Raw genomic sequence first — 12,882 nt, forward strand, 5'->3', positions numbered from 1 at the left:
CACCTTCTTGACAAGGTATAAAAGTATGGGGTCACGTTCTCGACAAGGTATAAAGGTATGAGGTCACGTTCTCGACAAGGTATAAAAGTATGGGGTCACCTTCTTGACAAGGTATAAAAGTATGGGGTCACGTTCTCGACAAGGTATAAAGGTATGGGGTCACGTTCTCGACCAGGTATAAAGGTATGGGGTCACCTTCTCGACCAGATGGCTTGTTTCCCGGTAATTCTTACATAGTAAGGTCATTCACGCGCATCTAACCAGGACAACACGGATGGTTAGCATGAATTGATTTAACTTATTTGGCAATTATTGTAAAAAAAAAATATATATATATATATATATATATAAATATAGCATTTAAGGGCGAAAGGGGTTTTGGATCTTATTTAATTTGGACAGATAAACCTTTTTCAGGGAAAAATGACAAACAAACTATGCAAACCATGGAAATCAGTACGCATCAGTTCTTAGTTCAGGTCAGACCAACGACCTCTAGTTAACTTAGGTCATCGCTCAAAGATGTCAACGAATTATTCTGTATAACTACCATATTTAGTCACTCGGAATTTGATAAGTATTAGCAAAAGGCAATGATGTAGCATTTCCAACATATTTAAAATAGTTTATTTTAGGTTTATCGTTTCAACATATGTTATGGTCAAACAAGTAAAATGACCTTCAGACATGTAACATGTTTCCTGGTTGTTTAGATATAACTATTCAGCATCGTACATTAAACAAGGCCAGTTTTTTTGCTATTTTTGTACAGTGTTTCTAGTTCGTTGTAAAAGAAGTATGGTCGTTTATTTTTCAAATGCAACTAAGAAAAATGAAATGGTAATCAGAAACAAAAAATATATAAATGTACAGCATGGTGAAACGAACTCTCTACCTTCGGGATGTTTAAGTTTGGTTCTACCATATGAGATATACGGACTACAATATGAGTTATGCGAACTTACTGAAATGTGTAGTTTATGTTATCAGTCTAAAGCTAGTGAAAGCTAAATTGAAATATTGAATAAACTACGTTTTTTATTCCAATTTTTCGATACCAGTGCATCGGAGGACCACTATTTATGAATAGGATTTTAGGTGTGTTTTTTTCTTGTACATAGAATAAAATAAAACATTGTAAAAGTTGGTCTTTGGATGTGTTCTATGTCAAACAATGATTTCAATGCGGGAAACGCTCCTCGAAGGTTGCAAATAGTCCGATGATGCAATTTTTCAGTCATTTAGATAAATATATATTGTAATAAGCACACACATTTCTAGCAAAAAAAAGGATATTTATATGTTATAGCCTTTAGGTTTGTATCGAAAAACTCAGTTCTTAACATTAATTTTATTTTCGAAAAAAGGTCTCCGTTAGGTGGAAACACCCCAATATGCTCAAAATGTACTTATATATTGTATAATGTTGTCTTATTTTCCAGAACGACGTGTTCATATTTAACAAAGCCTATACTACTGGCCCCCTTAAGTAAAGACAAAAGAGTGATGTTTATATTGGTCGAACCAAAGGCACTCGCCTAGTATGTCCATACACCTTATGGGCCATCAAAACAGCCAATCCAGTAAAACAGTGATATTTTACAAACCTATAAATTCCTACTTTGGTACATTTCACAGAAGTTAGCATGAACAATTTTAGTATGTAAAATTGCAAACCTTGGGACTCACTGTTGACATGTAATGTGTTGTGCTGTCTGTAAATTTTAACAAATCATGCGAAAAATGCATGTATACGGGGACATAATCATCTAGTTTGTATCGCTAATATAGCACTAAATGGCCATGTCGTTTTGCTCACAAGAGTCTAAAGCACACAATCGGAGCATACATGTAGGTTTTACCAGATTTGACTGTATAAGTATTAATACTGTTTTATTGACGGTTATGAATGATATCATTCAAATATAGCATATAAGAAGGTATTTCAAACATCAAAAGTACTCTTATTAGACACTATAAAGAACTCTAGACACGACAAGAAGACTGCTTTTGGAATAAAAAGCTCGACCGTTGAGTTTGGGGTAAAATATGCATATATTTGAAACAGGCCCCAAACTCACCAGTTTAACAATTTGTCTTAAAAATGTCCTTCTTACTATGATCAGATGTCTTAAAGGTATGATATAGGAGTAATTTTATTGATTGAAGTGCCTCCCTTATGCAATGTTTGTGTAATAATATTCACACTCGCCATTTGCCTTTTCAAGGTCAGAACCAAATTAGTGTTTTTATTTACAAAAAGGTCAAACAAATGCTCCTACCCTTGCTAACGACACCTGTGATAATAACAGCTTGACTGTGTTTCGTGCTTAGATGTTGGTGTGACTTAGGATTATTCCATGCTACAAAGTACATTATAAATGTAACTCTACAGAAAACACTGTTAGCATATACAGCAAATCATTGATGATTTTAAGAAACTCCATTTATACCTAAACACACATTTTGGTATATTACATGACTAGTTTGTGTAAATATTTGGTTATATATTCGTGTTTGAAATTGAACATTATTCTCCTTCATATGTATAACGTTCATAACAGATGACTCTCTTATTCGAACAACAAATCTAGTAGTACGTCTATAATGTAACTCGCTGAGAGAAAGCCGTGCGGCCTCATTCTAACGGATTGGATATTAAATGTGTCCTCCCGGCACGCATATCCTTATATAGGATGAATTACCCAAACGTTACATTAAGAATTTAGTTACATTGAAGAGCTATCATAACAAGGCACATGACACGGATTAGGTGTGGGGATTAGGAAGGTTTGGTGATTGTTATTGTACAGGACACGGATTAGGTGTGGGGATTAGGAAGGTTTGGTGATTGTTATTGTACAGGACACGGATTAGGTGTGGGGATTAGGAAGGTTTGGTGATTGTTATTGTACAGGACACGGATTAGGTGTGGGGATTAGGAAGGTTTGGTGATTGTTATTGTACATGACACGGATTAGGTGTGGGGATTAGGAAGGTTTGGTGATTGTTATTGTACAGGACACGGATAAGGTGTGTGGATTAGGAAGGTTTGGTGATTGTTATTGTACAGGACACGGATTAGGTGTGAGGATTAGGAAGGTTTGGTGATTGTTATTGTACAGGAAACGGATTAGGTGTGGGGATTAGGAAGGTTTGGTGATTGTTATTGTACATGACACGGATTAGGTGTGGGGATTAGGAAGGTTTGGTGATTGTCATTGTACAGGACACGGATTAGGTGTGGGGATTAGGAAGGTTTGGTGATTGTTATTGTACAGGACACGGATTAGGTGTGGGGATTAGGAAGGTTTGGTGATTTTTATTGTACAGGACACGGATTAGGTGTGGGGATTAGGAAGGTTTGGTGATAGTTATTGTACAGGACACGGATTAGGTGTGGGGATTAGGAAGGTTTGGTGATTGTTATTGTACAGGACACGGATTAGGTGTGGGGATTAGGAAGGTTTGGTGATTGTTATTGTACAGGACACGGATTAGGTGTGTGGATTAGGAAGGTTTGGTGATTGTTATTGTACAGGACACGGATTAGGTGTGTGGATTAGGAAGGTTTGGTGATTGTTATTGTACAGGACACGGATTAGGTGTGGGGATTAGGAAGGATTGGTGATTGTTATTGTACAGGACACGGATTAGGTGTGGGGATTAGGAAGGTTTGGTGATTGTTATTGTACAGGACACGGATTAGGTGTGGGGATTAGGAAGGTTTGGTGATTGTTATTGTACAGGACACGGATTAGGTGTGGGGATTAGGAAGGTTTGGTGATAGTTATTGTACAGGACACGGACTAGGTGTGGGGATTAGGAGGGTTTGGTGATTGTTATTGTACAGGACACGGATTAGGTGTGGGGATTAGGAAGGTTTGGTGATTGTTATTGTACAGGACACGGATTAGGTGTGGGGATTAGGAAGGTTTGGTGATTGTTATTGTACATGACACGGATTAGGTGTGGGGATTAGGAAGGTTTGGTGATTGTTATTGTACAGGACACAGATTAGGTGTGGGGATTAGGAAGGTTTGGTGATTGTTATTGTACAGGACACGGATTAGGTGTGGGGATTAGAAAGGTTTGGTGATTGTTATTGTACAGGGCACGGATTAGGTGTGGGGATTAGGAAGGTTAGGTGATTGTTATTGTATATGGAACAGATTAGGTGTGGGGATTAGGAAGGTTTGGTGATTGTTATTGTACAGGACACGGATTAGGTGTGGGGATTAGGAAGGTTTGGTGAGTGTTATTGTACAGGACACAGATTAGGTGTGGGGATTAGGAAGGTTTGGTGATTGTTATTGTACATGACACGGATTAGGTGTGGGGATTAGGAAGGTTTGGTGATTGTTATTGTACATGACACGGATTAGGTGTGGGGATTAGGAAGGATTGGTGATTGTTATTGTATAGGACACGGATTAGGTGTGGGGATTAGAAAGGTTTGGTGATTGTTATTGTACAGGGCACGGATTAGGTGTGGGGATTAGGAAGGTTAGGTGATTGTTATTGTATATGGCACAGATTAGGTGTGGGGATTAGGAAGGTTTGGTGATTGTTATTGTACAGGACGCGGATTGGGTGTGTGGATTAGGAAGGTTTGGTGATTGTTATTGTACAGGACACGGATTAGGTGTGGGGATTAGGAAGGTTTGGTGATTGTTAGTGTACAGGACACGGATTAGGTGTGGGGATTAGGAAGGTTTGGTGATGTTATTGTACATGACACGGATTGGGTGTGGGGATTAGGAAGGTTTGGTGATGTTACTGTACAGGACACGGATTAGGTGTGAGGATTAGGAAGGTTTGGTGATTGATATTGTACAGGACACGGATTAGGTGTGGGGATTAGGAAGGTTTGGTGATTGTTACTGTACAGGACACGGATTAGGTGTGGGGATTAGGAAGGTTTGGTGATTGTTATTGTATAGGACACAGATAAGGTGTGGGGATTAGGAAGGTTTGGTGATTGTTATTGTACAGGACACGGATTAGGTGTGGGGATTAGGAAGGTTTGGTGATTGTTATTGTACATGACACGGATTAGGTATGGGGATTAGGAAGGTTTGGTGATTGTTATTGTACAAGACACGGATTAGGTGTGGGGATTAGGAAGGTTTGGTGATTGTTATTGTACATGACACGGATTAGGTGTGGGGATTAGGAAGGTTTGGTGATTGTTATTGTACATGACACGGATTAGGTGTGGGGATTAGGAAGGTTTGGTGATTGTTATTGTACAGGACACGGATTAGGTGTGGGGATTAGGAAGGTTTGGTGATTGTTATTGTACATGACACGGATTAGGTGTGGGGATTAGGAAGGTTTGGTGATTGTTATTGTACATGACACGGATTAGGTGTGGGGATTAGGAAGGTTTGGTGATTGTTATTGTACAAGACACGGATTAGGTGTGGGGATTAGGAAGGTTTGGTGATTGTTATTGTACATGACACGGATTAGGTGTGGGGATTAGGAAGGTTTGGTGATTGTTATTGTACATGACACGGATTAGGTGTGGGGATTAGGAAGGTTTGGTGATTGTTATTGTACAGGACACGGATTAGGTGTGGGGATTAGGAAGGTTTGGTGATTGTAGTGTACATGACACGGATTAGGTGTGGGGATTAGGAAGGTTTGGTGATTGTTATTGTACAGGACACGGATTAGGTGTGGGGATTAGGAAGGTTTGGTGATTGTTATTGTACATGACACGGATTAGGTGTGGGGATTAGGAAGGTTTGGTGATTGTTATTGTACAGGACACGGATTAGGTGTGGGGATTAGGAAGGTTTGGTGATTGTAGTGTACATGACACGGATTAGGTGTGGGGATTAGGAAGGTTTGGTGATTGTTATTGTACAAGACACGGATTAGGTGTGGGGATTAGGAAGGTTTGGTGATTGTTATTGTACAGGACACGGATTAGGTGTGGGGATTAGGAAGGTTTGGTGATTGTAGTGTACAGGACACGGATTAGGTGTGGGGATTAGGAAGGTTTGGTGATTGTTATTGTACATGACACGGATTAGGTGTGGGGATTAGGAAGGTTTGGTGATTGTTATTGTACATGACACGGATTAGGTGTGGGGATTAGGAAGGTTTGGTGATTGTTATTGTACATGACACGGATTAGGTGTGGGGATTAGGAAGGTTTGGTGATTGTTATTGTACAAGACACGGATTAGGTGTGGGGATTAGGAAGGTTTGGTGATTGTTATTGTACAGGACACGGATTAGGTGTGGGGATTAGGAAGGTTTGGTGATTGTAGTGTACATGACACGGATTAGGTGTGGGGATTAGGAAGGTTTGGTGATTGTTATTGTACAGGACACGGATTAGGTGTGGGGATTAGGAAGGTTTGGTGATTGTTATTGTACAGGACACGGATTAGGTGTAGGGATTAGGAAGGTTTGGTGATTGTTATTGTACAGGACACGGATTAGGTGTGGGGATTAGGAAGGTTTGGTGATTGTTATTGTACAGGACACAGATTAGGTGTGGGGATTAGGAAGGTTTGGTGATTGTTATTGTACAGGACACGGATTAGCTGTGGGGATTAGGAAGGTTTGGTGATTGTTATTGTACAGGACACGGATTAGGTGTGGGGATTAGGAAGGTTTGGTGATTGTTGTTGTACAGGACACGGATTAGGTGTGGGGATTAGGAAGGTTTGGTGATTGTTATTGTACAGGACACGGATTAGGTGTGGGGATTAGGAAGGTATGGTGATAGTTATTGTACATGACACGGATTAGGTGTGGGGATTAGGAAGGTTTGGTGATTGTTGTTGTACAGGACACGGATTAGGTGTGGGGATTAGGAAGGTTTGGTGATTGTTATTGTACAGGACACGGATTAGGTGTGGGGATTACGAAGGTTTGGTGATTGTTATTGTACATGACACGGATTAGGTGTGGGGATTAGGAAGGTTTGGTGATTGTTATTGTACAGGACACGGATTAGGTGTGGGGATTAGGAAGGTTTGGTGATTGTTATTGTACAGGACACGGATTAGGTGTGGGGATTAGGAAGGTTTGGTGATTGTTATTGTACAGGACACGGATAAGGTGTGGGGATTAGGAAGGTATGGTGATAGTTATTGTACAGGACACGGATTAGGTGTGGGGATTAGGAAGGTTTGGTGATTGTTATTGTACAGGACACGGATTAGGTGTGGGGATTAGGAAGGTTTGGTGATTGTTATTGTACAGGACACGGATTAGGTGTGGGGATTAGGAAGGTTTGGTGATTGTTATTGTACATGACACGGATTAGGTGTGGGGATTAGGAAGGGTTGGTGATTGTTATTGTACATGACACGGATTAGGTGTGGGGATTAGGAAGGTTTGGTGATTGTTATTGTACAGGACACGGATTAGGTGTGGGGATTAGGAAGGTTTGGTGATTGTTATTGTACAGGGCACGGATTAGGTGTGGGGATTAGGAAGGTTAGGTGATTGTTATTGTACAGGACACGGATTAGGTGTGGGGATTAGGAAGGTTTGGTGATTGTTATTGTACAGGACACGGATTAGGTGTGGGGATTAGGAAGGTTTGGTGATTGTTATTGTACAGGACACGGATTAGGTGTGGGGATTAGGAAGGTTTGGTGATTGTTATTGTACAGGACACGGATTAGGTGTGGGGATTAGGAAGGTTTGGTGATTGTTATTGTACATGACACGGATTAGGTGTGGGGATTAGGAAGGTTTGGTGATTGTTACTGTACAGGACACGGATTAGGTGTGGGGATTAGGAAGGTTTGGTGATTGTTATTGTACAGGGCACGGATTAGGTGTGTGGATTAGGAAGGTTTGGTGATTGTTATTGTACAGGACACGGATTAGGTGTGGGGATTAGGAAGGTTTGGTGATTGTTAGTGTACAGGACACGGATTAGGTGTGTGGATTAGGAAGGTTTGGTGATTGTTATTGTACAGGACACGGATTAGGTGTGGGGATTAGGAAGGTTTGGTGATTGTTAGTGTACAGGACACGGATTAGGTGTGGGGATTAGGAAGGTTTGGTGATGTTATTGTACATGACACGGATTGGGTGTGGGGATTAGGAAGGTTTGGTGATTGTTATTGTACAGGACACGGATTAGGTGTGGGGATTAGGAAGGTTTGGTGATTGTTAGTGTACAGGGCACGGATTAGGTGTGGGGATTAGGAAGGTTTGGTGATTGTTATTGTACATGACACGGATTAGGTGTGGGGATTAGGAAGGTTTGGTGATTGTTATTGTACATGACACGGATTAGGTGTGGGGATTAGGAAGGTTTGGTGATTGTTATTGTACAGGACACGGATTAGGTGTGGGGATTAGGAAGGTTTGGTGATTGTTATTGTACATGACACGGATTAGGTGTGGGGATTAGGAAGGTTTGGTGATTGTTATTGTACATGACACGGATTAGGTGTGGGGATTAGGAAGGTTTGGTGATTGTTATTGTACAAGACACGGATTAGGTGTGGGGATTAGGAAGGTTTGGTGATTGTTATTGTACAGGACACGGATTAGGTGTGGGGATTAGGAAGGTTTGGTGATTGTAGTGTACATGACACGGATTAGGTGTGGGGATTAGGAAGGTTTGGTGATTGTTATTGTACAAGACACGGATTAGGTGTGGGGATTAGGAAGGTTTGGTGATTGTTATTGTACAGGACACGGATTAGGTGTGGGGATTAGGAAGGTTTGGTGATTGTAGTGTACATGACACGGATTAGGTGTGGGGATTAGGAAGGTTTGGTGATTGTTATTGTACATGACACGGATTAGGTGTGGGGATTAGGAAGGTTTGGTGATTGTTATTGTACATGACACGGATTAGGTGTGGGGATTAGGAAGGTTTGGTGATTGTTATTGTACAAGACACGGATTAGGTGTGGGGATTAGGAAGGTTTGGTGATTGTTATTGTACAGGACACGGATTAGGTGTGGGGATTAGGAAGGTTTGGTGATTGTAGTGTACATGACACGGATTAGGTGTGGGGATTAGGAAGGTTTGGTGATTGTTATTGTACAGGACACGGATTAGGTGTGGGGATTAGGAAGGTTTGGTGATTGTTATTGTACATGACACGGATTAGGTGTGGGGATTAGGAAGGTTTGGTGATTGTTATTGTACAGGACACGGATTAGGTGTGGGGATTAGGAAGGTTTGGTGATTGTTATTGTACAGGACACGGATTAGGTGTGGGGATTAGGAAGGTTTGGTGATTGTTGTTGTACAGGACACGGATTAGGTGTGGGGATTAGGAAGGTTTGGTGATTGTTATTGTACAGGACACGGATTAGGTGTGGGGATTAGGAAGGTATGGTGATAGTTATTGTACATGACACGGATTAGGTGTGGGGATTAGGAAGGTTTGGTGATTGTTGTTGTACAGGACACGGATTAGGTGTGGGGATTAGGAAGGTTTGGTGATTGTTATTGTACATGACACGGATTAGGTGTGGGGATTAGGAAGGTTTGGTGATTGTTATTGTACAGGACACGGATTAGGTGTGGGGATTAGGAAGGTTTGGTGATTGTTATTGTACAGGACACGGATTAGGTGTGGGGATTAGGAAGGTTTGGTGATTGTTATTGTACAGGAGACGGATTAGGTGTGGGGATTAGGAAGGTTTGGTGATTGTTAATGTTAAGGTGTTATCAACACAATATCATTGTTTAGGGACTATGCCTTCATAACTAAGACTAGCTAAAGAGGAGACGATTTTCAGTCTCATTTTCCACTGAATACTGTTAAGTTGGTAATATTCGCGAGGACTTTATTTTGTTATATTCGCGATCATTGAATAAAGCGCGAAAATATCCACTACTAATACACGCATATATATGGAAATATTACTGCAAAATGTTAACAAGCTGGTGTTGTACGAAATTTGATATATGCGAACGTGTTCCAACTGGCACAACTGCTAAATATTTGCCCGCGAAAGAAACAACTATTCAGTAGTCACGTGGTAGGCGTGTTGACATGATAACCATTCTACTCTTTTTGCATTCCTTTAACGACATAACACCAGGAACATAATTCCCCTTGACATTTGGAAAAACGGTTATCTAATGAATGCCACCTAAAATGGCTGTACTATCGTTGATCTATTGTGGAGGTATAGCAGATTTACGATCGTCATATTACTTACGACCTGTTATCACGGAACGGCTTACGGAGCCAAACCAAAAACATGACTGACAGTCCAACATGACATTTCAGCAATATAACAATGTCTATACAGGACAGACGTTATATATTTAACAGGAATTCACTCCTGACATTTAGTTTGCTTCAGAAATGGGCTTTCGCGTATTTTCGCGTATTTTCGCTCATTTTTTGCTGCCAGTGAATATATCGTCTTATTTTCCTTTTTTTTTTTTTTTTTTTTTTTGTAGTTTTCCTGATATTTGTCTCTGCGTTAATACCAAATACGTATAGTAACCCGCTACATAAGAAGTAAAAAATAAATATAAAATAACAAATAAATCTTTAAATGTGTCTCATTACAACACAATATATACTTGCATTGAGACACTTGAAAACAGTATAAAGAGAATAAGACCATGTGTTTCAGAAGGTAAGCGTCTTATGAATAAACATCGACAACATCCGCCATGCAAACAGACTGAATAAAACATAATAAAATGGATAGACAGACAAAATCAGGCAGATTCGTGGATCCATGCCATCAGACATGATTTCGTGTAAGAATACCATAAAGGGGATATTTGGATGATACGACACATCTTGGTGTAAATGATAATACTAGCTGTATCATTAACGGATGTATATTCAGTCCCGACTGGTGTAAATGATAATACTAGCAGTATCATTAACAGATGTATATTCAGTCTCCGACTGGTGTAAATAATAATACTAGCTGTATCATTAACGGATGTATATTCAGTCCCGACTGGTGTAAATAATAATACTAGCTGTATCATTAACGGATGTATATTCAGTCTCCGACTGGTGTAAATAATAATACTAGCTGTATCATTAACGGATGTATATTCAGTCTCCGACTGGTGTAAATGATAATACTAGCTGTATCATTAACGGATGTACATTCAGTCCCGACTGGTGTAAATGATAATACTAGCAGTATCATTAACGGATGTATATTCAGTCTCCGACTGGTGTAAATAATAATACTAGCTGTATCATTAACGGATGTATATTCAGTCCCGACTGGTGTAAATGATAATACTAGCAGTATCATTAACGGATGTATATTCAGTCTCCGACTGGTGTAAATAATAATACTAGCTGTATCATTAACGGATGTATATTCAGTCCCGACTGGTGTAAATAATAATACTAGCTGTATCATTAACGGATGTATATTCAGTCTCCGACTGGTGTAAATAATAATACTAGCTGTATCATTAACGGATGTATATTCAGTCTCCGACTGGTGTAAATGATAATACTAGCTGTATCATTAACGGATGTATATTCAGTCTCCGACTGGTGTAAATGATAATACTAGCTGTATCATTAACGGATGTATATTCAGTCTCCGACTGGTGTAAATGATAATACTAGCTGTATCATTAACGGATGTATATTCAGTCTCCGACTGGTGTAAATGATAATACTAGCTGTATCATTAACGGATGTATAATCAGTCTCCGACTGGTGTAAATGATAATACTAGCTGTATCATTAACGGATGTATATTCAGTCTCCGACTGGTGTAAATGATAATACTAGCTGTATCATTAACGGATGTATATTCAGTCTCCGACTGGTGTAAATGATAATACTAGCTGTATCATTAACGGATGTATATTCAGTCTCCGACTGGTGTAAATGATAATACTAGCAGTATCATTAACGGATGTATATTCAGTCTCCGACTGGTGTAAATGATAATACTAGCAGTATCATTAACGGATGTATATTCAGTCTCCGACTGGTGTAAATGATAATACTAGCTGTATCATTAACGGATGTATATTCAGTCTCCGACTGGTGTAAATGATAATACTAGCTGTATCATTAACGGATGTATATTCAGTCCCGACTGGTGTAAATGATAATACTAGCTGTATCATTAACGGATGTATATTCAGTCTCCGACTGGTGTAAATGATAATACTAGCTGTATCATTAACGGATGTATATTCAGTCTCCGACTGGTGTAAATGATAATACTAGCTGTATCATTAACGGATGTATATTCAGTCTCCGACTGGTGTAAATGATAATACTAGCTGTATCATTAACGGATGTATATTCAGTCTCCGACTGGTGTAAATGATAATACTAGCTGTATCATTAACGGATGTATATTCAGCCTCCGACTGGTGTAAATAATAATACTAGCTGTATCATTAACGGATGTATATTCAGTCTCCGACTGGTGTAAATAATAATACTAGCTGTATCATTAACGGATGTATATTCAGCCTCCGACTGGTGTAAATAATAATACTAGCTGTATCATTAACGGATGTATATTCAGTCTCCGACTGGTGTAAATAATAATACTAGCTGTATCATTAACGGATGTATATTCAGTGTCCGACTGGTGTAAATAATAATACTAGCTGTATCATTAACGGATGTATATTCAGCCTCCGACTGGTGTAAATAATAATACTAGCTGTATCATTAACGGATGTATATTCAGTCTCCGACTGGTGTAAATAATAATACTAGCTGTATCATTAACGGATGTATATTCAGTCTCCGACTGGTGTAAATGATAATACTAGCTGTATCATTAACGGATGTATATTCAGTCCCGACTGGTGTAAATGATAATACTAGCAGTATCATTAACGGATGTATATTCAGTCCCGACTGGTGTAAATGATAATACTAGCTGTATCATTAACGGATGTATATTCAG

This window comes from Pecten maximus, chromosome 15 (genome assembly GCF_902652985.1).
Source record: "Pecten maximus chromosome 15, xPecMax1.1, whole genome shotgun sequence".
Taxonomy (NCBI): Eukaryota; Metazoa; Mollusca; class Bivalvia; order Pectinida; family Pectinidae; genus Pecten; species Pecten maximus.